The sequence below is a fragment of the Pezoporus wallicus genome, unplaced genomic scaffold, assembly GCF_028554395.1.
Source record: "Pezoporus wallicus isolate ANWC-B61680 ecotype Strahan unplaced genomic scaffold, APGP_CSIRO_Pwel_v1 contig_2384, whole genome shotgun sequence".
Taxonomy (NCBI): Eukaryota; Metazoa; Chordata; class Aves; order Psittaciformes; family Psittacidae; genus Pezoporus; species Pezoporus wallicus.
Window position 1 is genome coordinate 11,001,028 of NW_026640488.1, and position 26,645 is coordinate 11,027,672.

Genomic DNA, 26,645 nt, shown 5'->3' on the forward strand with positions numbered 1-26,645 from the left:
GCTAGACCATGTTGTCAAAGGCTCTGTCCAGGCTGGCCTTGAACACTGCCAGGGATGGAGCATTCACAACTGCCCTGGGCAGCCCATTCCAGTGCCTCACCACTCTAACAGGAAAGAACTTCATCCTCATATCCAATCTAAACTTCCCCTGCTTAAGTTGTAACCCGTTACCCCTTGTCCTATCATTACAGTCCCCAGTGAAGAGTCCCTCCCCAGCATCCTTGTAGCCTCCCTTCAGATACTGGAAGGCTGCTATGAGGTCTCCACGCAGCCTTCTCTTCTCCAGGATGAACTGCCCTAACTTTCTCAACCTATCTTCATACGGGAGGTGCTCCAGTCCCCTGATCATCCTCATGGTCCATCTCTGGTCATGTTCCAACAGTTCCATGTCCTTTTTATGTTGAGGACACCAGAACTGCACACAGTGCTCCAAGTGAGGTCTCAAGAGAGCAGAGTAGAGGGGCAGGATCCCTTACATTTGATTTGTAATATATCTCTCTTAGGTAATAATTTGGTATAAACAGTACATGAGACAACAGAATGAATGACAAATTCTGAAGGATTTTAGGTGCTGAAATGGATCTTTATGGTATTCAGATGTATAACTCTTTTTTTTTTGAATGAAGCATTTGCTTATAGTTCCTGCTTTTTACATTTTTTGTTCATAATTGTACATTCTATAAGTGAAGTTAATAACATAAGTTGTCGTGGATAAACATGTGCCACCACATAAGCTAAATGAACCAAGCTGCTAAAATGGCCGGTAAATGAAAGTAAGTGATGAATGAAAGGGAGAATCTTTGCAGGATTTAAAACCAAATGATATGAAAGCCTTTGGAAAGCAGTATAGCTCGTATTTAGCAACCTGAAAAAAACATTTTATCAAGAAGACCAGCTCTAAGATTTAGGGTCTTTTAGTAGGTGTTCTAAATTTGTTTCACCATTCAACATTCTGCTTATCTTTCCTGGAGTATCTTCTTTCTTAACTTAAAAGTGTTTATACTCATTTGGCAGGCTGTTATCTCAAGTACCTAGTAAATGCAGAACAGAATGCAACTCAGACACACATCCTGCACATGCGCTTGCAGCACAGTTCCACTTCATTAAATAGGACTACTTCCATATTTTAGACCACATGACTCAATAAAGGAACAAATAGTTTGAAGCAAAGGACCATGATTCTTGAGTAGCTGCACAGTATACCTCATGAGTGTCATGCGAATATTTATTTATAAGGAAGTTAAGACATTTTTGGTGCTACAGGCTATTATAAAACTCGAAGTCATCATTCTGCCATTCTGCAGGACATAAGCAGAAATATATAAAGAGAATTATATAGAACACGTCGTGTATATACTCAAGACAAAAATATTTTTTTATTTATTTTAAAGCACAATATATTATGTGCTATTTTATTTTAGGAGAAAACATAGACTAGCAGGAGAAAAAAAAGAAATAAAACACGGAGGCATAGAAGAAAAAAACAGAGTGGAACCTGACTCACAATGCTAGCAATGAAATGAATTATGAAGATTTAGTGAAGATTTACTATTTGGTAAGGTGAAGACTTATTATTGCTGAGGTGAGTAGCTCGAGAGAGGACGCCTTCAACACCGGAGAGGGGGGGAGATCAGCGTCCAGGAGCCTCAGCTCAAAGCGACGAGACCCACCGAGGGAGCCCCAAGTCCTCGACAGGACCTGCCCAGGAGCCGGCAGCTCAGCTGACGAGAGCGAGCAGCTGACTCACAGGGGGCGGAGCCTGAAGCAGCGGCACCAATCTTGACTATTTAAAAAACTGCCCCAGGGAGCGCGGCGAGCAGAGCAGGTTAAGGCAGTTTGCCTGGGCAGGCGAGCGGGATGGTGAGCACTCGTCCTATGATCCGGGCCCGGTCCGGGAGCTCTGTTCTGGCTGCCCTGGCGGTGGCCAGCGTAGGCACCCAGACAGAGCCGATGAGAGGGGAGGCTGCAGTGCAGAGCTCGGGGTGTAGAGAGTGCCTGCACTGGTCTGGTGAGGGGAGGGTGCACAATGGGCAGTGCTGCACTCGGTGCTCCCTGGTGGAGGTCCTCCTGCAGCAGGGGCTGAGCTGCGGGATGCTGTTAATAGGCTGAGAGGAAGCAGGAATGCTTGCTCCCGGCCCAAACTGTGCAGGGGCCTCGAGTTTCACCTCTACCTCATGACGGAAAGAAGGAGGCCGTTAACCCGGGAAGCTGGGAATTAGTGACAAAAGAAAAACAACAAAAAAAAAGAAGGAAAAGGACAATCAAAAGCAAGAGGCTTTCCCTTAAATCTCCTGTCCCCGCAGAGCCGCTTTGCTGTCCTGCAGGGGGCTAATGAGGAAACACACTCACACCAGAAACAGCCGGCTGATGCCGTGGCAAAGATCTCTACTGGTGCTGCTAGGAAAAAGCAGCGGGTCATAGTAGTAGGGGACTCTACACTGAAAGGGACAGAAGCACTTGTCTGCCAGCCAGACCCCGTCTCAAGGGAGGTGTGTTGCCTACCGGGGGCACGGATCAGGGATGTGGCAGAGAGGCTGCCTGCTCTAGTAAGTCCCACGGACTATTACCCACTCCTGGTGGTACATGTGGGTGCTAGGGATATTGATAGTAGTAGCCTGGGGAACATAAAGAAGGACTAAAGAGCCCTAGGGGAGGTGGTTAGGGACTCTGGGGCTCAGATAGTCTTTTCATCAATTCTCCCAGATAGAGGAGAGGACCTAAAAAAAGCTAGGAGGATTAGCCAGGTTAATAACTGGTTAAAAGGGTGGTGTCATAGTCAGGGGTTTGGGTGTCTTGAACAGGGGACCCAAGCTTGTAGGCCAGGTCTAGTGGGGGCTGGTGGAGCTGGTCTGATAAAGAACAGAAAGAGCAGTTTTGGTAGGAGGCTTGCCAGACTGGTCAAGGAGGCTTTAAACCAGATGTGTTGGGGGAGGGGGGTATCATTCCATCCCAACATACCCAGTCAGTTGCCAGAACCTATAATAAATGCTTGGAGCAATGTAGAGATATCCCAGCCACTCCAGCCAATGAGCCGGCTTCATTTGGAGCTCGGCTCAGATGCCTCTATACAAATGCCCGTAGCATGGGGAGCAAACAAGAGGAATTAGAGATGTGTGCACGTCTACGGGGGTATGATATAATAGGCATCACAGAAACATGGTGGGATGGCTCCTATGACTGGAGTGTTGGAATGGAAGGTTACAGGCTCTTTAGAAAAGACAGGCCTGGCAAGCGGGGAGGGGGAGTTGCCCTTTATGTTAGGGATAGGCTGGAGAATATGGAACTCTGTCTGGGGACAGGTGAGCAGTCAACACACAGTTTGTGGGTCAGGGTTAAAGGGAATATAGCTATGGGAGACATTACTGTGGGGATCTGTTACAGACCGCCTGATCAAGGAGAACCTGCGGATGAAGCACTCCATAAACAGATAGGAAAAGCTTCACACTCACAGGCCCTTGTTCTCATGGGTTGACTTCAACCACCCTGACATCTGATGGAAGGATGGTACGGCCCGGCACAAACAATCCAGGAGGTTCCTCGATTGTGTAGAAGACAACTTCCTTCTGCAAGTAATAGAGGAGCTGACAAGGAGAGGTGCCATGCTTGACCTCATGCTTACCCACAGGGAAGGGCTGGTTGGAAGTGTGACACTCCAGGGCAGCCTTGGATACAGTCATCATGAGATGCTCGAATTTGAGATCCTCAGGACTGTGAGAAGAGCGTGCAGCAAGCTCACTGCCCTGGACTTCAAGAGAGCAGACTTTGGCCTCTTCAGGAACCTGCTTAGTAAGGTTCCATGGGATGCAACCCTAGAGGGCAGAGGGGCCCAAGACTGTTGGTTGATATTCAAGGATCATCGGCTGCAAGCTCAGGTGTGTTGCATCCCAACCAGAAGGAAGTGCAGCAGGAGGGCCAGGAGACCTCCTTGGATGGATAAGGAGCTCCTGAGGAAAATTCAATTGAAAAAAGAGGCTTATAATAAGTGAAAGCAAGGACAGGTGGCATGGGAAGAGTACAGGGATGTTCTTCAGGAAGCTAGGGACTAGGTTAGGGAAGCTAAGGCCCAGGTCGAATTAAACTTAGCTAGAGGTATTAAAGATAACAGGAAGGGATTCTACAAGTGCATAGCAAATAAAAAACAGACTAGGGAGAATGTAGGCCCCCTCAGGAAGCTCTCAGGAGAACTGGCTACACAGGATTTGGAGAAGGCTGAGGTTCTGAATGACTTCTTTGCCTCGGTCTTCACTGGCAAAGGTTCTGACCAAACCACCCAAGTCTTGGAAGGCAGATGCAGGGACTGTGAGAATGAAGGCCTTGCGCCCACTGTAGGAGAGGAACTGGTTCAAGACCATCTTAAAAATCTGAACATGCACAAGTCCAGGGATCCTGATGAGGTCCATCCGCCGGTCCTGAAGGAGCTGGCAAATGAAGTTGCGAAGCCACTGTCCATCATATTTGAGAAAACATGGCAGTCAGGTTGAAGTTCCTGATGACTGGAAAAAGGGAAATATAACCCCCATTTTCAAGAAGGGGAAAATGGATGGCCCGGGGAATTACAGACCAGTCAGTCTCACCTCTGTGCCTGGCAAAATCTTGGAGCAGATTCTCATGGGTGGCATGATAAGGCACATGAAAATCAAAAAGGTGCTTGGTGACAGCCAGCATGGCTTCACTAAGGGGAAATCCTGCCTGACCAATTTGGTGGCCTTCTATGATGGGTCTACAGAACTGATGGACAGGGGTAGAGCAGTTGATGTCATCTACCTGGACTTGTATAAAGTGTTCGACACTGTCCCACACGACATCCTTGTCTCTAAATTGGAGAGACATCAATTTGATGGATGGACCACTCGGTTTATAAAGAACTGGATGGATGGCCTCACACAAAGAGTTGTGGTCAATGGCTCAATGTCCTGCTGGAGACCAGTAACAAGTGGTGTCCCTCAGGGATCGGTGTTGGGACCGGTCTTGTTTAACATCTTTGTTGGTGACATGGACAGTGGGATTGAGCGCGCCCCCAGCAAGTTTGCCGATGACACCAAGCTGTGTGTTTCGGTTGATACACTGGAGGGAATTAATGCCATCCAGAGGGACCTTGACACACTTGTGAGGTGGGCTGATGCCAATCTTCTGAAGTTTAACCATGCCAAGTGCAAGGTGCTACACCTGGGTTGGAGCAATCCCAGGCACAGCTACAGGTTGGGCAGAGAAGAGATTCAAAGCAGCCCTGCGGAGAAAGACTTGGGGATGTTGGTTGATGAGAAATTGAACATGAGCCGGCAGTGTGTGCTTGCAGCCCAGAAAGCCAACTGTATCCTGGGCTGCATCAAAAGGATCGTGACCAGCAGGTCGAAGGAGGTGATCCTGCCCCTCAGCTCTGCTCTCGTGAGGCCTTACCTGGAGTATTGTGTGCAGTTCTGGTGTCCTCAACATAAAAAGGACATGGAACTGTTGGAACAAGTCCAGAGAAGGGCCACGAGGATGATCAGCGGACTGGAGCACCTCCCGTATAAAGACAGGCTGAGGAAGTTGGGGCTGTTCAGCCTGGAGAAGAGAAGGCTGCGTGGAGACCTCATAGCAGCCTTCCGGTATCTGAAGGGGGCCTATAGGGATGCTGGAGAGGGACTCTTCATTAGAGACTCTAGTGATTAGGACAAGGGTTAACGGGTTCAAACTTAAACAGGGGAAGTTGAGGTTGGATATAAGAAGGAAATTCTTTCCTGTGAGGATGTTGAGGCACTGGAATAGGTTGCCCAGGGCAGTTGTGAGTGCTCCTTCCCTGGCAACGTTCAAGACCAGGTTGGACGAGTCTTTGGGTGATATGTTTTATCGTTAAGGTGTCCCTGCCCCTGTGAGGGGGGTTGGAACTAGATGATCTTAAGGTCCTTTCCAACCCTAATGATTCTATGATTCTGAGAAAATATGCACGTGAGATAAAAATTTCACCTAATGTGAAAAACAACTTAAGTCTTTCAAGCTACCTACTGAAATGTTAATCATAAATGGCTCAAAATGATTCTCAAAAAGCCTATAATTTTTCATTAACTCTACAGGCATTATTTTTCCCCAAGGTCAGTCATTCTCATGTTAATAATTTATTGACATCTTCTAACCATAGAAACCAGAATTAGTGCTACTTAGTTATTTTTTCATGAAGGCAACTAAAAAAAAAATAAATAAAAAAATGGCCATTTGCTTTCAGTCTAAACCAAGACTCAAAGATAAGTTTCTGAAAAAGGAAATGAATGTGCAATAAGCGACATGATGCCTATAAACTATTTATGAGAAGTTTAACCCACAAATTAAGAGCTAATGGGTCAGATATTGCTAAGCTTAGTCAGGTGAGTAATGTCATCTATTTCAGTGCAACTCATACAAGGAGCACTATACAATTTGGCTAAAACTAAACCTTAAGCAACATCCGTAACAACACTAATGTGTGATAGATGATCACCACAACAGCAATTAACTACTCTGCAGATTACGTAGTATTCTGAATATCAGTCTTATGACTAGAAAACAAATGTGTTCTTTTTTATAGTCCATGTCCTTTTTTCCCCCACTTGCTGACTTGATTGTAAAGGCTTCACTTTTGTGACTAATTTAAATGTAAGTAGTTTTCCCACTCTCTTCACCTCTATAATTACTTACCGGGATAGAAAGCTTATTCTGTGGATCTAACATCAGTCCCAAATGGTTGCATGTTTGCCATCTTGTCCATGTTTGATGTGAGGTGATAATTAGAGACAGTAAACTGTAGCATACTTTTAGATATAAATCCAATCATATTTTTGCCTTAAAACAGACAGGTATTTTATCCTTGCTACTTTAAAATTAATCTTCTAGAGATTTTGTCTTGATTTAATTGTTTAGTCATTATAATTTCGTTGTATTGTTTGATAGAAAATAGGATCAAATCTCTGGCCAATAAATCTTGTAGTCAAGCTCCCTGCTCTGTTTCGGCTTCAAAATATAGGAAAGAAATGAGCTTGGGGAGTTTTCACTTTTTTTGTTGCCAGTGTCACTTTCCTTACTGCTGAGTTAGACTTTCTTGTAGAGCTACTCATCTAATGGTTCTATTACATTTATTTTCATTTTCGTTTGTATACAGTTCAGGAGTATTTTTAACAATGGCACACTGTCATTTCACACAGCTGTAGTGAAATTAATAGTTAAGAATTTTGAAAGGCTAACTCAAATTCTGAAAAAATATTTTTTAAAATAACTCTTAAGTTTGCTGATTTGAGAATGTTCAGGTCCATGTACTGTATTCATTTAAAGATTGTCATCAAACTGTTCAGACAATATTATTCAAACTCTTTTAAACCACAAGAACTGTTCTCCCTAATCAGTTTAAACTGCATTTTTCATTAGTGAAAGTTCTGAAAACCTAACTGGCTACACTAATATTCTGATATGAGGATAAAAAAACATGAATACACGCCAAGTTTAATGCATTTGCTCCTGTAAAAAAAGTGTGAGAACAAAGTGAAACTTCAGGAAGTTGAGCTAGATATCATAAATAAAATGTAGGGTTGTGGTAAGACAGTTGGAATTGTTTCTCTAGGGGTTAGATGGATGCATCTACGTGGTCATTCATTCCTTGAATCAACATAATATATCTATTACTACCAAATTTATCTAGCACAAGTAGTCATCTCTTTCTATAAAGATGCAAAAATCACATTCTATACACAGAAACAGCAACAAAATAGAAATAACAACAACAAAAAAAACAACCAAAAACCTGGTACTTTTTAATAAATCTGGAGAATCAGTACTCCAGAACATATTTGCCTTTTAACTAACCTTAATGTTCACAGTTTTTCTTAAATAACTCAAATATTACAGCAAATAGTGCCCTCACTCCTACTTCCCCATGACTTTTATCAGAGCTATTCATTACTGTAATATAAACCAGAAAGCTATATATAATAGCAAGGCAGCTTCTCACATTAATTCAATATACAGATTTCAAGTGATCTTCCCTGTGAATTCTTTAGGACGAATACAATGCCTTTATTTTTTCTTCACTTTTTGCTTACTCATTCATAGTTGGAAGGCATAATCTATGGAACACCTCAATTTGTGCATAAAGCAAAACTTAAAAGGTGAAGGTCCCCCCATCGCCCCCTTCCCAACAATCATTGACAGTTCTCTTTTTAAGAAAAACTGTGACCTCTGAGAGAGAAACAGTTCTATGAAGCAGTTATTTTCTGATGCCTCAGCCTGGGTGTTTTCAATTCCCTCTTAAGCCTGCATGTGATGACTGTTGCAATACCACCTAAAAGTATGAAGTTTGTTCAATTTCATGAAAATATATAGTTCACTCATACAGATACCAACATTTCTAAAAATTGCATGCATTAAGCCTGTGCTGCCTTTTTTTTTCATTTTAACAGATACATTTGAGCCGATGTATCTAATACACACATTCTTACACATTCTGTGAACTTTGATGCCTGTCTTTCCTAATTCAAATTGAAGTCAAATGGATATGAGCTATTGTCCTGGGTTCAGCAGTAGCAGTCATTTTTCTCCTTCTTAGTAGCTGGTGCAGTGTTGTTTTTTTTGACTTTCAGCCTGGGAACAATACTGATAACACTGATGTTTTTAGTTGTTGCTAAATCATGTTTACTCTAACCATGGACTTTCTGATTCTCATGCTCTGCCAGGGAGGAGGGGAAGCCAGGGGGAAGCAGAGACATGACAGCTGACCCAAACTAACCAAAGAGGTGTTCCATATCACAGCGTCTCATGCCCAGTATATAAACTGCAGGCAGTTACTTGGAAGGGCTAGATCACTGCTTGGGTCAGGCTGGTTGTATTCTCTTCCCTTGTTATTTCACTTATCATTATTATTATTGTTGGTAGCAGTAGTGGTTTGTGTTATACCTTAGTTACTGGACTGTTCTTACCTCAACTTGTGGGAGTTACATTCTTTTGATTCTCCTCCCCTTCCGGGAGAGGGGGGAGGACTGAGAGGAAGTGAGAGAGATTCTGCGTGGTTCTGGGTTGCCGGCTAGGCTTAAACCACGACATTATTCAAAATATTGCCATCATTCTGCATTTGGCTTATCCATGCATGACTATTTCTGATAAGATTTCTGTGAGTGTCAAGTTGACAGCTGCATTTATCCCATAAGTGCAGACACTATTTGAGAGGCACCTCATCCCAAGCTCACATGTAGTAAGTCTGGGAACATAGGACATGCAGGGAGAGAGGTCAGACTTGCTATTTCTGTGCTTCTGCCTTAGACTTGTTCATCAGTGGCACACAGGGCTTGCACTGAGCTAAGCCTTTGAGGCATGAAGACACAATTAACCAAGTCAGACAACACACATGTATGTGATGCCCAAATGTTCCCATTTAATGGGCTTTTACAAATTGTTCAGAAATAACTTCATCAAGTAACAGGTTATGGAAACTGCTTTGAGTTAAATTTCCCACCTCCCTGCTTCAGGGCTCCAATACTTCCCTTTAATAATGCAATAAGAACCTTCATGATCAAAGAATGTCTAAATGCAACGAACCAAAAGGATGTCAGTCTGATAATGCTGAAAGAATCATTTGCAATTTTGTATTCTAGGAGACCAGGGATTTAATGTCTGAATAAAAATTTTTGAGAAAGCAAGGAATTCATGTGTCATCAGGATTCTTAACCCTTTCTGGATTTTGTAAAACTAAGAAATAGCTTAAAAAAAATGTCAATGCTGAATTACAGTAAGGTTTATTTATTATTTATTTTAAAACAGTCTTTCAGGATGGTGTTGTATTTGAACTTTCAGAGGCATAGCATTTAATAAGACTGTGGTAACCTGTTTAGTAGGCAAAAATGATTTTCCAAGGTCAGAACATGTAATAGCCATGGGCAGAATTCAGTGATGGCAAGAAATGGTTCTTTTAAAATAATGAATGCTGCCCTGCGTTCAGGAATAGCAGTCATTTTTTTCTCCTTCTTAGTAGCTGGTGCAGTGCTGTGTTTTTGACTTTCAGCCTGGGAACAGCACTGATAACATCTATGTTTTTAGTTGCTGCTAATTAATGTTTAGTCTGACCAAGGACTTTCTGAGTCTCATGCTCTGCCAGGGAGGAGGAGAATCCTGGAGAAAGCAGAGACAGCACACCTGACCCAAACTAGCCAAAGAGGTATTCCATACCACAGCACGTCGTGCCCAGGATGTAAACTGGGAGTTACCCGGAAGTGCTAGATCACTGCTCAGTCGGGCTGGGTATCGGTTAGCGGGTGGTATTGTATTCTCTCTCCTTGTTATTTCTCTTATCATTATTATTACTGTTGGTACCAGTAGTGGTTTGTGTTATACCTTAGTTACTGGACTGTTCTTACCTCAAGCCATGGGAGTTACATTCTTTCAATTCTCCTCCCCATCCCTCTGGGAGCGGGTGGAGGAAAGGTGGGGGAGGGGAGTGAGCAAGGACTGCGTGGCTGATTTGCAACTGAGCTTAAAACCACGACAAATACTTACCACACAGGATTGAAATTACCAAGATATAACCTTCCTGCAATAATTAGAATGCTCTCCTTATATGTCAATTACTGCATTTTGTATAATTAACAGGAAAGAATTTCTCTAGCACATGTCCTATAAGCAAACAAAAGAAAAAAAAAAACCCAAAACAAACCAACCCCCCCCCCCCCAAAAAAAAAAAAACAACAAAAAAAAACCCCCCAAACCCAAAAAAAAAAAAAAGCAACAGGTACACAGACCAGGAGAAGCTCTGGGCAAAGTATAAACAGATTCTAGTGGGATTTGAGCCACAGGAAAAAAATGTAGGGAAAAAGAAACCTATAATATTCACTACATGAAAAATCTACTGCTGTCAAGTTTCTGTAACAGAGCAGTAATTCTGTGTAATCCTCTATAGATCCATAAGAACATTATGTATTTATCTCATACCTACATATCTGCAAGGAGCAAATAAATTTTTGGGGAGCTGCTAAGCTGCAGCTGTCTATGATCTATAATTGGATTAATATATATATTCATTCATGAATGATTAGCCACCAGCTGAAGTCTCAGAGCTGAAACCCAACTCCACAGCCACCCATATAAAAACATTCTTATATTGCTACTTACAAACAAAGGATTTAAAAGGTGTCAGGTGGTTGTAAATTTCTATTTTTATATATATGCATATATATAAATATATATATTCATTTTATAATATATTAATTTTATTTTTCCACTTGAGAAAAAAAATAGATTAATATAAACATGATCCATAGGGTAATACTCTGCTTTTCACCTGACATTTTAGACACGATTTATTTATGTTTCATGGAAAAACACCAGCCCATACTTTTTATCCTTCATTTATTCTGTGAGAAATTTAAAAAGTCTTTTTTTTTTTTTTCTCAACAGAATTTTATTAATTGAGCTGGGCAGGTTCTGAGAAGAGTAAACATAGAAAGGTTATCGTAACTTTTTTTTGAATCATTCATATATCTAGTGCTGCCCTATTCAATGAATAATGACAACTGCTCCTGAATACAAAGATTACAAATTGAGGTTCTTCTTTTCATTAAGAAAGAGGTTTAAAAATACTCTGGTGAAATGTGCAGCTTTTCTTTGTATACAGTTTCATTATAGAAGCAGTATCAGCGCAAAATTTTTATTTTATTACTTTTACAAAGCTTTTTACTCAAAATGATTTATTAAAACCTTCAGTACAAAAAAAAAAAAAAAAAAAAAGCGCAATCTGTGTCTTAAAGAGGTAGAGGGGAAGATGTCCTAATCTTTTCATTAGATGCTGAGAAAGAAGTTATTGAATGATTACAGCAGTCAGGAAGTACAATGTAAGTATTGTTAACAAAATTAATCTCTAAAGTATTTATAAAAAGTGAACTTTTGTGTCTGACATATGAGCAGACAGCCATAAATTAGAGTTGGAATTGTACAAAGAGATCTGATGGGACCATATCTGAATTCACAGCATCACAAAATCTAATACAAGTTTATGATCAAGGGCTACCAGTTTTGAGTTCATACTTTGCTATTTTGGGTTTAAGTCAAGACTCATGACCCTGCAACTACTAGGCACTATATTATTGATTAGTGTTGCTTCTTGCACCACAGCCAGTTTGGTCCAGCTCATGATCTGTGACAAAAGGAAGTAATTTTTCTGAAAGACAAAAGCGAAAGACAGATACAGGATTTCATTCCTGCTGTTTTCTTAATATAGATAACTATTTCATCTACCCAGGTCAACTGGCCTTTTAAAGGCTTGGGCTGAACTGAAATAACTGTTTTGACTGAGATACAGTTCATTGGTATGTGATGGAAGTTTGAGGTTCTATACGTCAAGTTCTGCAGACCAATGACAGTGGCTCTGTTGAGGCAAACACTGCACACATTTCAGGATTTTGTTTAGTTCCTGCTGGGCTTCATTTGTTTTAAACTGGCTATAGTCATTGACTGTGTGCACATTTGAAAGCAGCATGCAACGCACCTCTGAAGCACAATTAATTAAACTTTATCCAAGACAAATCCAGTTCATGTGTTTCAAGACCAATGTGAATTAAAGCACAGAAAGTGAGAAAAATTAGGAAAATTACTTGAAAAGTGCTCTTTGCACACTAAAGGATATGCAGCCTTCCCTCTTAATGTAGGCATCCTTCCTCTTTCTTCCTTTACAAAGACATTTCTTTGCTGTACGCTAGTTTTACATTGTATAACCAGAATGAGTTAACAGCTACCAGCTTAATAAATTCTCATTGCCAACTGCCTGAAAAACAACACTAAGTTCATCACAGAAACAACGGAAAAAGACTATTCAAGAAGGAAAGAAATAAAACCGTCATTCTCATTTTTCAAAACAATTTTTGGAGTTATTTTCCATCTTTCTAAGCCCATGAAACAATACTCCATGTCTGATGCATATTCAGACCAATGAGAACTGGGCACACAGGCTCTTTGCCAAAGGCTGAAATGGAAATCTGTGCAGACTGTTATGACAGAATGGATACAAGTGCCACAGTCAGTGCCACAGGTGGCACAGTCAGTCAAGTGCCACTAATGTCACAGAGACTCCGGTTTATTTTCAGATTAAAACAAAAACTTCGGCTGGAAGTTTGTTGCCCACTGAAGACAAAAAAGCATATGTAATCACTGCCTGACACATGCTAACTCCCAAAGGAGAATTATGTCATAGAACTATCTTTTAATCTTAGAGAAAAAAGTGTCTCAAGACAATGGTTTAGGTCCAATGTTTTGAAATTAAATAAATACTTACAGCTTTTATGGTTCTAGAAATAGAATGTTCTCATTACAAAAACTCTCACTGTTGCTGTTCTAGTGCTGCCTTTCACACTCTACCTAAAAGCTGAACTCTCCATTTTACTCTTCACCATTTAGCACATGCTACTACCCTGGCACAAATCTCTCTCTTGCTATGTATTCTAAAACCTGGTTGTCTCTTCTGGTTTCTCTATATTTTCTCTTAAGTACCTCCTTTTTAAAACTATCCCATGACTTCAAGGGTATAAAACAGTTGGTTTCCTTCCCAGTCTTTACTGGACATTTTTCCCCTCCTCTTATGGAAAGAGATTTACCATAAGGTCTAACAATCAATATTAAGAAAAGCCAGTACTGTTAACATGCAACATGCACATTGTGCCTTCCCACACACCCCCAACAAAGCTCAAAATATTTAAATGCAGCAATCGTTCTGTACTCTAACACCCAGAATCATAAAACATGCTGTCGTGGTTTAACCCAGTCAGGCAACTTGTTCACTCACTCCCCCCCCCCTTTCCCTCCCCCTACTCCCAGAGGGACAGAGAGGAGAATCGAAAAGAATGCAACTCCCACAGGTTGAGATAAGAACAGTTTAGTAACTAAGGTATAACACAAATCACTACTGCTACCGCCAATAATAACAATGATAAAGGAAATAACAAGGGAAGAGAATACAACACCTCACCACCAGCCGACCTGATAACTCGCGCCCCCCCCCCCCCCCCCCCCCCCCCCCCGCCCGACCAAGCACTGACCCATACCTCCTCCAACCCCACAGTCTCCCTGCCCTTCCGGCTAACTCCCAGTTACCTCCTGGGCATGATGTGCTGTGGTATGGAATACCTCTTTGGCTAGCTTGGGTCAGGTGTCCTGTGCCTGCTTCCTCCCGGCTTCCCCTCCTCCCTGGCAGAGCATGAGGCTCACAAAGTCCTTGGCCAAACCAAAACATCCTTGTTATCAGCTCTGTTCCCGAGCTGAAAGTCAAAACACTGCACTGCACCAGCTACCAAGAAGGAGAAAAATGACTGCTACTGCTGAACCCAGGACACATGCTTGCACAAAAGCTGTGATGATAGTGCATGTCATTTTCTGTTTCTGTGGGTGTCAGGAGAAAACACTGGAAAGTATCTGAATCCCTCCTCCAAAAATCTGGAACTGTGTGCATTCAAAGAAATATTTGGAGAAAGAAATAAATACTTACATACAAATATATTCCAGACATGGTAAGGGTTTTCCTCTGTCTCTTTCTCAGAGGCAGAATAATAATTCAGTACTATATTCTGTAAATAAAGTTCTCTATCCTATCTGATAAAGACTACAGAATGAAATGTTTACACAGAATTTTTAATTTATGACTACTAACTTATAAGTGACATGAAATGTTTTTATAATCCCAGCAGTTAGATAACTTACACTACAGACAGAGCGTAACCCACAGCCCCTGAACTGAGCTCTCTGATCTGAGGGCAGCTTTGGTGCAGTACAGCCGGGTGACCTTGGCTTAGGCTTGCTAAAAGGTTGTTGTTAAACTTTGAGAGTACATGAATGGGAGCCATGTGAAATAAGTAATAACATAGGCAGCTCAGTAATTGTTGCAATGACAACAGTTGGCAGTTCAGGTAATTACAAGGTGGGGGGGGGGAATAGACATGGAAAACATAACACCTTAAGGAAAAAGCAGGCAACTTGAACACGACAAGTCAGCAAGATCGAAGGTCAGACATTTCCAGAACTATGTGAAGTGACATTACACACCTGACTGACCACTTACTGTCCAGCAGAGATTATTCAGAGTTCTGCAGCTATACCAGCAGAACTGATAAGTATATTAATGCTTAACATTGAACTATACCTAGCAACTATATAAATTAGCCACACACATAACTGCTGTGTGTTTTTAAGTTGTGTATACCTTCCTTGCACAGGGCCTCTTTACATACACTGGACAAACGTGCATGCCTAGAGAAAAAATCGTCTCGGCCTGAAGGGTTACAGAACTGCTTAGAGAAGGATTACAGCCCAAGTTCTTTGGGCTGAAAGCTCGACACTTCAGAAGTAGAATAATGCAACTTTAAGGAAATTCACATTTTGGCAGAGTTCCTGCACTTGTACAGTACTATACAGCAATTTTCCTCAGTGAAATTATAAATCCTTATTGTCTTAAATCAAAACTTACTGGAGAAAGGATATAAAGAAAAAAAATCAATATAAATACAAGCTAAGCAGATTAAAACATGTCTGCCAGATGTTATGAGGAGTTTTGCTAGAATGGAAAAATAGCATAATAATCCTGTGTTGATTTAAGCATGATTTAAATTCTTGAATTTTGAACATCTTTTATTGCGCTCATGAAAGTGGGTACATCTAGATGCTGACAAGTCATTGAGCTGCCATGTTTTCTTCTTATGGAAAATCACTGAACATTAACTCTCCTGTAACTCAGGTATCATTCATTCACATTATGCTCAAAAGTTATTGAATTTATTACTGTTCTCCTCAATCTCAATAGAGATTATCTTGCAATAATATATTCTGTTCTACGCACCAAGCTCTTTGATGAGACATAGCCTTGTTTCGATAAGTGGTGATGGTTTCACTTCATTCAGCAAGAGAGAGTTCTATTATTTCTTAAATGTCTTATCACTTTTGAAACATTAGTACACACTTATAATTTAAAGAAACAAATCAAACCCAAGCCTTTTTCTTCTTGTCTCCCAAAAGAATTGTGCTTCCCAGATTGCTGAAATAAAATATGCCTAAACTAAGTGATTCACCAAACCCTACCACATCTTAGCCCTCAGATAATATTGACTAAATGTTTTCACTGGTTCTCTCCAGGTGAGAAAGAAAGATTTCCATGCGTCTTATAATTCCAGGACTAACTTCTTAATTCTAAAAGTAAAAGTGCTTTTTATGCAGGAATTCTGGATAGATAGCTGGAAAATAAATAATTTAAAGCATACATTTTTAGTGTATTTGCAAGCAGTTTGAATGCAGATGTTGCAATATTTGACATCAAAATAGAATAATGTTTCTTGTAACAAAAACCAATAGGATATATTTTTAATTCTCTAAATTATTTTAGTAGGAAGTGAAATTTGGAAAAAAAGAAAAAAACAAACCACGAAGAGCCTTTTTTATGTTTTTCAAGCTTCAAACAAGGGGAGAGAATTTCCAATATGATTGAAACGTCGATTCCAATATTATGGAAACATAATTCTTTCAAGCAGAGTATACAAAGCCTCAAAATTTTACAATTTCCACATGATGTTTTACTAACTAGTGAAAAAAAAAAAATCACAAAAGTTCATTGGTTTTGCGCTAAATAATACAAAGCTTAAAAAAAAAACCCAGCTTTCCAGCTTTACTAAAAAAGAAGACATGTACTGCAGAGTCATATACGAAGAGGAAGACTTACTGACTGTAGACAATTTTTGGACACCATGAAATATTTTTCATTATTCCAGTAGGAGATGTGTTAATGTAAAAGACGTATTCAGTCTGGAAACACGTTGGTAGTGCTGCTTACTGAAAGAGAGCTGCAATACTATTAACAGTAGCATAATAAAAGCTCCCAATAATTAGTGCAAAACAATTAGGAGGCACTTGAGATTAACACTTACCTGGTTTGTACCTCTCTCCTCTATTTGTATTTAGATTTCTACAAGAACTAATGTGTTTGACAAACATGGACTAATTATTTAAATGGAGAAGTCCCCTACATAATGTGCCCTTTGGAAGCCAATATAATTAATGATAATTAAAAATCCTGACTGAAAGCTATAAGTCTGCTTATTTTATTCCACCGTTCACTAAAACTTAGGGCAGAAAATAAGCTAAAATTAAGAAGCTGCTTAATGCCTCTTTGCAAGTGTAGAACTCCAGACAGGTCACAAGACCACTTCAGTATGTGCATGTGTGTGGTTGGATGGCTGCACACAAAGAGTTGAGGTTAATGGCTCAGTGTCGAGCTGGAGACCAGTAACAAGTGGTGTCCCCCAGGGATCGGTGTTGGGACCGGTCTTGTTCAACATCTTTGTTGGAGCATGGACAGTGGGATTGAGCGCGCCGTCAGCATGTTTGCTGATGACACCAAGCTGTGTGGTTCGGTTGATACCCTGGAGGGAAGGAATGCCATCCAGAGGGACCTTGACACGCTTGTGAGGTGGGCTGATGCCAACCTCATGAAGTTTAACTATGACAAGTGCAAGGTCCTACACCTGGGTCGGAGCAATCCCAGGCACAGCTACAGGTTGGGCAGTGTTAGAGATTCAGAGCAGCCCTGCGGAGAAGGACTTGGGGGTGTTGGTCGATGAGAAAATGAACATGAGCCGGCAGTGTGTGCTTGCAGCCCAGAAAGCCAACTGTATCCTGGGCTGCATCAAAAGGATCGTGACCAGCAGGTCGAAGGGGGTGATCCTGCCCCTCTACTCTGCTCTCGTGAGACCTCACTTGGAGCATTTTGTGCAGTTCTGGTGTCCTCAGCATAAAAAGGACATGGAACTGTTGGAACAAATCCAGAGAAGGGCCACGAGGATGATCAGCGGACTGGAGCATCTCCCGTGTGCTGAGAAAATTGGTGCTGTTCAGGCTGGAGAAGAGAAGGCTACATGGAGACCTCATAGCAGCCTTCCAGTATCTGAAGGGGCCCTATAGGAATGCTGGGGAGGAACTCTTCATTAGGGACTGTAGTGACAGGACAAGGGGTAACGGGTTCAAACTTAAACAGGGGAAGTTTAGATTGGATATAAGGAAGAAATTCTTTCCTGTGAGGGTGGTGAGGCACTGGAATAGGTTACCCAAGGAAGATGCGAATGTTCCATCCCCAGCAGTGTTCAAGGCCAGGTTGGACAGAGCCTTGGTTGACATGGTTTAATGTGAGGTGTCTGTCATGGTCAGGGTAAACATCACTTAGCATGGACTTAGTGAGGCTCATGCTCTGCCAGGGAGGAGGGGAAGCTGTGAGGAAGCAGAGATGGGGCGCCTGACCTGGGCTAGCCAGGGAGGTATTCCATACCACAGCACGTCATGCCCGGGGTGGGGGGTAACTGGGAGTTCCCCAGAAGGCCACAGGTTTCCGGGTGGGACTCGTTTCTTGGCCGGTGGTATCGTATTCTCTTCCCTTGTTATTTCCTTTATCATTGTTATTATTGGTGGTAGCAGTAGTGATCTGTGTTATACCTTAGTTACTAAACTGTTCTTATCTCAACCCGTGGGAGTTGCATGCTTTTCGATTCTCCTCTCCGTCCGTCCGGGAGCAGGGGGAGAGAAAGAAGTGGGGGGAAGTGAGTGAACGAATTGCCTGACTGGGTTTAAACCACGACAGTGTCCCTGCCCATGTCAGGGGGTTTGGAACTGGATGATCTTAAGGTCCTTTCCAACCCTAACTATTCTATGATTCTATGATTCTGTATCTGTATGTTTGCATGGGCGCGCACATGTGTATATGCACATGTGCATAACTGTGCATTTATATATATATATGCCTATAAAGGCACAAGTATAAAGCATTTTGTCAAACAGAGAGTTTGTTCAAACTAGAAGACTTGAAAATTCAGATTTCATAAATTAAAGAGGTATTCATCATGCATAGCTTCTTCCTTTCCCCCCTTATTTTATTAACTTCATTAATAAAAGAAAAATGTCAGGAAAAAATGCTGTCTTCTAACTCATCATCGTTATTCTAATTTATACAAGTGTCACTTCAATTATTTTGGCTATTTAAAAAAAAAAATATCCTTACAGGTGATGAGAAGTCAAGCCCTGTAAGAATGCACAGAATGAGATCCCTATGGCACAGACCTGTAAACTACAGTTTTATCACTAATTACACACATACTAAATAAATAATTTGCATATGTCTTATTATTAAGTCACTTTAACTCTTTCAACCAAGTGTCTATATTTTGTATCAAGTAAATCAAGGGAAAATATTTAGGAAAAATATACTTTTTTCTTGTCCCATTTGGGCTATTCCATTTTTTTATGTTTCTATTTGAATGGTAATTTCTGTCAAAGAACTGAAGCTTGATAAGTAAGAATATGAAGAAAACTTTTCTTCCTCTCACAGCACAAACATTGATGACTTTGTCAACTACTAGGTAGTAGGCAAATTCTTCTGTAACAATAGTATCTATTACACTTTGTTGCAGAGGAAGCAATAATGTTTCATAATTAGAAAAAGTGTAATAAAAGCAGATGCATAGATGTAATCCATTTCAATTAACATTATAAACTTACATTGCTAGTCCTGCTACCATCTCTACTCAGTAGGATCTGACAATTTTTTTTAAATATGGCCTTTTTTGTTCACCCTTTTCATTCTGCTAGATGGTCACTTTCTCTTCAATTCCAATTCTTCTGGCTTTTCATTCTTTAACGTGTTGTCCACCAAGCCTCCCCTTCGCTGATGCTCCCACTACGTCTCTGCTCCTTAGAACCCTGTTCTTAGTCCATTGTAGGCCTTAACCAGAACTCAGAGCAGTGATGAAAAGCAGGTTCCAAAATACTAATGATGGCAAAGAGATCACTGACTTCATTGTCTTGAAAATTTAAGGCTTGTTTAAAATGCATTTAACATGTATCTAAACAAGTAATGAAAATTAAATTATCATTTACTACCTTTAAAATATTCCTGGAGTAAAACATTTCAAAATGGAATAATTTAAAAGTAGAATCATAACTATATGTTCTAATCATATATAGATAATGATGATGCAAAGCAATACATTGCTAATGTTTTTAAATGAAGTGATCAACTAATGTTTCCTATCCTATGCTTTCTATCCAATAGAGGGACAACAGGCTGTTTTTTTCTAATGCTATAGATGCTTTTTATATATATATATTTTAACTAAAAAAAGTATTTATAGAAGACGTGTCGAGACATTTAAAGAATAAAAATATTTCAGAGTAGAGCTAAGTGATTAAAATGCTAATTATTTAATTAAAAAAATTAAAATACTTATGAAAAACATGAGAAAACTGTGTATGTTAATTAAGCTCAGCTTTTTCTAGGTTGTCTGACACAAAAGGAAAATACAAAACACAAGGAATAATGCAACCAAAGTGATGGATTTCTTTTTATATGCACACTTTTGCAGTACAACTATTCTTTTCTTGACTCTTCATGCCCTATATTCTCTTATAACAGCATTAGTCATCAGATTCTCTGCTCTTTTATTTTTTCCTTGAACTTCAAGTTGTACAAGCACTGTTGTCATTTCTTTATTATTATCTGCTACTATCTTTATCCCCTTGGCCAAGCCCTGGCCAGCTTGCTCATTTTTATCATTGCTTTGTTTTCTTTCCTGACATAGGACACATCATTATAAATGGGACAATTTTATTTACACTCAGTATGTAAGGAATTTAAAAAATGGTGACAGAATCCTGTAGGTTCAACTATAGGTACTTCATTTCCTCATTTCCCTTCCTGTCCCTCAAAACATATGGGTAAGAAGCAAAAGAAGTTAACATGAGCCTGTAACAGGGATTGGATATCAATCATAGAATCATAGAATAGTTAGGGCTGGAAAGGACCTCAAGATCATCCAGTTCCAACCCCCCTGCCATGAGCAAGAATTTCCTTCTTATATCCAATCTAAACATCCCCTGTTTAAGTTTGAACCCATTACCCCTTGTCCTGTCACCACAGTCCCTAATGCACAGTCCCTCCTCAGCATCCCTATAGGGCCCCTTCAGATACTGGAAGGCTGCTATGAGGTCTCCAAGCAGCCTTCTCTTCTCCAGCCTGAACAGCACCAACTTTCTCAGCCTATCTTCGTGCAGGAGGTGCTCCAGTCCCCTGATCATCCTCGTGGCCCTTCTTTGGATTTGTTCCAATAGTTCCATGTCCTTTTTATGTTGAGGACACCAGAACTGCGCACAATACTCCATGTGAGGTCTCACAAGAGCAGAGCTGAGGGGCAGGATCACCTTCGACCTGCTGGTCACGCTCCTTTTGATGCAGCCCAGGATGCGGTTGTTTTTCTGGGCTGCAAGCACACACTGCCGGCTCATGTTCATTTTCTCATCAACCAACACCCCCAAGTCCTTCTCCGCAGGGCTGCTCTGAATCTCTAACACTGCCCAACCTGTAGCTGTGCCTGGGAATGCTCTGACCCAGGTGTAGGACCTTGCACTTGTCATAGTTAAACTTCATGAGGTTGGCATCAGCCCACCTCACAAGCATGTCAAGGTCCCTCTGGATGGCATTCCTTCCCTCCAGGGTATCAACCGAAACACACAGCTTGGTGTCATCGGCAAACATGCTGACGGCACGCTCAATCCCACTGTCCATGCTCCAACAAAGGTGTTGAACAAGACCGGTCCCAACACCGATCCCTGGGGGACACCACTTGTTACTGGTCTCCAGCTCAACATTGAGTCATTGACCACAACTCTTTCTGTGCGGCCATCCAGCCAGCTCTTTATTCACTGAGTGGTGCACCTATCAAATCGATGTCTCTCCAATTTAGAGACAAGGATGTCATGTGGGACAGTGTCAAACCCTTTGCACAGGTCCAGGTAGATGACGTCAACTGCTCTGCCCCTGTCCATCGCTTCCATAGCCCCATCATAGAAGGCCACCAAATAGGTCAGGCAGGATTTCCCCTTAGTGAAGTCATGCTGGCTGTCACCAAACACCTTGTTGTTTTTCATGTGCCTTAGCATGCCTTCCAGGAGAATCTGCTCCAAGATTTTGCCAGGCACAGAGGTGAGACTGACTGGTCTGTAATTCCCCGGGCCATCCATTTTCCCCTTCTTGAAAATGGGGGTTATATTTCCCTTTTTCCAGTTGTTGGGAACTTCACCTGACTGCCATGATTTCTCAAATATGATGGACAGTGGCTTCGCAACTTCATTTGCCAGCTCCTTCAGGACCTGCGGATGGACCTCATCAGGTCCCATGGACTTGTGCACGTTCAGGTTCTTAAGATGGTCTTGAACCAGATCCTCTCCTACAGTGGGCCCAAGGTTTTCATTCTCACAGTCCCTGCGTCTGCCTTCCAAGACTTGGGTGGTGTGGTCAGAGCCTTTGCCAGTGATGATCAAGCTAAAGAAGTCATTAAAAACCTCAGCCTTCTCCAAATCCTGTGTAGCCAGTTCTCCCAACAGCTTCCTGAGGGTGCCTACATTGTCCCTGTTCTGTCTTTTATTTGCTGTGTACTTGCAGAATCCCTTCCTGTTATCTTTCTCATCCCCAGCCAAATTTAATTCTAACTGGGCCTTATGTTTCCTATCCTGGTCCCTAGTTTCCTGGACAACATCCCTGTATTCTTCCCAGGCCGCCTGTCCTCCTTTGCTTCCACCTTTTATAAGCCTCTTTGTTTCTTCGAAGTTTCCTCAGCCGCTGCTTATCCATCCAAGGAGGTCTCCTGGCCCTCCTGCTGCACTTCCTTCTAGTCGGGATGCAACAGTCCTGAGCTTGTTTTAAGTAATCCTTGAATATCAACCAACAGTCTTGGGCCCCCCTGCCCTCTAGGGCTATATCCCATGGAACCTTACTAAGCAGATTCCTGAAGAAGCCAGAGGCTGCTCTTTTGAAGTCCAGGGCAGTGAGCCTGCTGCATGCTCTTCTCACTGTCCTGAGGATCTTGAATTTGACCATCTCATGATTGCTACAACCAAGGCTGCCCTGGAGTGTCACATTTCCAACCAGCCTTTCCTTGTTGGTGAGCATGAGGTCAAGCATAGCACCTCTCCTTGTCAGCTCCTCTATTACTTGCAGAAGGAAGTTGTCTTCCACACAATTGAGGAACCTCCTGGATTGCTTGTGCCGGGCCATACCGTCGCTCCAACAGATATCAGGGTGGTTGAAGTCCCTCATGAGGAAAAGCGAAGTCTGTGGTAAAAGAGTAAAACTGATTTGAACAAACAAAATTCCATGCAAAATAATGCCACATTTTTCTTGAGCAGTACTGAACAAACAGCTACTATGTTCTGCATTAATATTCCTCTGTAAAATGGATACAACTCTTTTGTCTGAATCTTGTGACTCATATCTGTAAATTAGTTTATCAATTAGAAAGTGATAGCGCCACATACCGTGTGGAAAAGTCTTTATGAATGCCTGAACCAAAGACTGTGAAAAATGCACAAATAGGCAATGGAGCACAATAGGCAAACTTGATTAGCAGGGACACTAAAAACTGAACAATGTGTTTCGTTTGAAGGCAACAGAAACAGCATTAGGTAGGTCAGATTTTCTGTCCTCTTTTCCAGCCATTAAGGGGCAAAAGTCCAGTTTAAATCTAGTTGCAAGAAGGGAAGACTGAGATCATAGAATCATAGAATAGTTGGAGTTGAAAAGGACCTTAAGATCATCTAGTTCCAACTTCCCTGTTATGGGCAGGGACACCTCACACTAGACCATGTTGCCCAAGGCCCTGTCCAACCCGGCCATGGACACTGTCAGGGATGGAGCATTCACAACTTCCTTGGGCAACCCATTCTAGTGCCTCACCACCCTCACAGTAAACAACTTCTTCCTTATATCTAACCTGAACTTAGCCTGTTTAAGTTGAAGCCCATTACCCCTTGTCCTATGGTCCGATACTTTTAATTGCATTTAATCTTTTGCCTGATACTTTACATTTTTTTTTCCTGTTCCTCATCATCATATATGGTCTCATCTTTACTTCACTTAGCAGCATTTTTATGTTTCCATGTAAGAATGTTTTCATTATTTTAGAGACAGCAGACTTGTATCCAGCCATAAAGTCCCAGAAACAGTGACCTTGGTGACCTGAGTGGATCTCATCAGCAACATGTGGTTTCTTGTTCAGACAGTGCCTAAAACTACTACCATGTTCGCTGACTTTATTGACTTTCTTCTTCATAGAATTCACTGTGGTGCTGCTGGAATAGTTTTATTTGTGTTTTACACACAGCACCAAGCAATGCTTTCTTGCTACAGCAGTGACTAGCCATTCATCAAATGTCAAGCTTGGTCTCTGTCAATATTCCCAGAGTCTGCTGTTCCTACAGTTGTCGATAGGGTAAGTTTTGACAACCTCATTTTGCAAAAGTGCCATATAGTGCAGCAGCATTTTTGAGTGTGCTACAGCTGCTTTTTATGAAACAATATCTAGACTTTGACTACAACTGTCTTGCCTACAGAAAAATAGAGCTTCTCGAATACTGTTGTGGTTTTGAATGTAAAATAGCTTCCTAGGTGATCCGTGGTAACTTTCAGGTAAGACATTTTATTTCTATTCTTGATGTTTTGAAATTCTGTTAGACATCTGGTTCAGCAAGCTGCAACAACACAGAGTCCTGCTGGCTATCATCTGTCACTTCTATTGCTTTTGTTAAGTTTAGATTAGCTCTTACTACTTTTCTATGTGTTCCTTCTGATGATGGGACTGTTCTGAATAAATGAAGTCACCAGAAAACTTTATCATATCTCTGTTTTCCATCATATATATAGTTTGCACTTTATGTATCAAATTACTAGTTTTATACATACACTAAGATATTTTTTTTTTATTTAAACTAATTAAAAGCAAGGTTTGCTGAGATTTAATGAGTAGTCCCTTTCGTGACCTATTCCTGTCTAGTAGAATTTGAGTTAGAATTAGAAAACATTTTGTCTTTGCTTTACATGTCATTATTTAGGTTCCGACCTTCTACAGTAACAGTAACCTCTGGAGCACTGTTCTTGCCTTTGTTCCCTTTTAATTATTCATTCAATAGTTGATTAACCAAGGCTCTGAAAGTACATCTGTCTTAACACTGTCTACTCTAAGTTACATATCTATATCTAAAACTCTACGAGCTAAATAGATATAATAAATATACTTCCTATAAGAATTTAGTTATCAGTTATAGCTCCTAAGCTCTTACTTCAAGGTGACTTACTTCTGTTCCTGTCAGTTTAAATCAAATTAGAAAAATGCTACTGTAACACTTAACTAGAACATCCAGAATAAATTCTGTAATGGTTTAAACAAGCAGTTTACTTTCAAGTCTTCATGGAAATGGGTGCAAATGTTCACATATTCTTTCAGACAACTCAACAGATAAAGCTTTCAGATATTCAGGGCTCTCTAACAGCAGCTGTAAGGAAGATTTAAAATTTCTGCTTTATATATACCACAAATATATTTCTTCCTTTTATATATTGTACTTCTTTTCTAATACTGTTTGAAGTTATTTCCAGCTCAGATTTTGAGTTTGATGCCGTTTGTCTATTGACTTCTGATGGATCTTGCTTGAACCCAGGTAAACATTCTGGAATGTCACCACACTTTGGAAAGAAGGTCTGTATGGCTATCACCTATTTAGTGATAAACTACGTTTGTTTCCTAGTTTTGTATATTGTTATACTGGCACCTAGCTTTTGTGAATGGTTGCTCTTTAGCCTTTCCCTCCACTACAGTCCTGTTTCATAAATAACCAGTAAGTCACATCTGTTCTACTTCGCAGAGTCTTGGCTTACCCTATCAGCCCTTGTACAAAAACAGTTCCATTATTCTGAAACCTCTCTTGGACCATCAGTCTTTTCCAGTTCTGTCATATATACCATGAGATGAAGGAAAGAATACTACACATTCCTTTAAGGGTGAGCAAGCCAAGAATCTAGAAGGAGGTGTATATGGAATCTATAATCACATCTTTTGAATGTGATTCAACAGTATTAGGTATGTTGAAACAATATATTGTAAAAGCCTAAAGCTTATTATAAAAGTTACAACCAAAATTGTGACATTGATCATCTTGCTGTTAGTTTCTTCCTGTTAATCTAAAATAAAGGCCTCCCTCTTCAACATCCTTCATGTCAGTATTGTGCTTTAAGCCCAGATGGCAACTATCTGGGCAACTCTCTCACCTCCCTCCACCACTTCCCAATGGCCAAAACCAGGACAGTCAGGAAGCTGAGGGTAATATCTGTTTGTTTTTTTTAATTTCATAAGCCCATTCCTCCAGTTCACCAATGTTCTTATTAGATTTACTCCAGCCAACAGCTGCACCCATATGGCCACTTATTCACTCCCCAAACCCCAGTAGAATGGGGTAGAGAATAGGAAAAGCAAAAGTGAGAAACTCACGGGTGAAGAGACAGCTAACTAAGTGAAGCAAAGAGAAGAAGAAAAAGGAAAAAAGCCAATAATACAAACAACAGTAAAAACAAGTGACGCAAAATCAATTACTCAGCCCATCCCATCAGCAGACTAATCTCCAGCCTGTCTCTGAGCAATGGACAACTTGGAGGAGAAACCCTTCTTCCCCTGCCCTCTTCCTCTACCCCCAGCTTTTATTGATTTAATATCCCTAACAAACACCTAACCACCGGTTAGGTTGTTAAATTGTTGATTAGTCTCTAAGCCCAGGGATGTAGTCAGTCTACACCCTTTATAGAACACCTATCCAAGCCATCT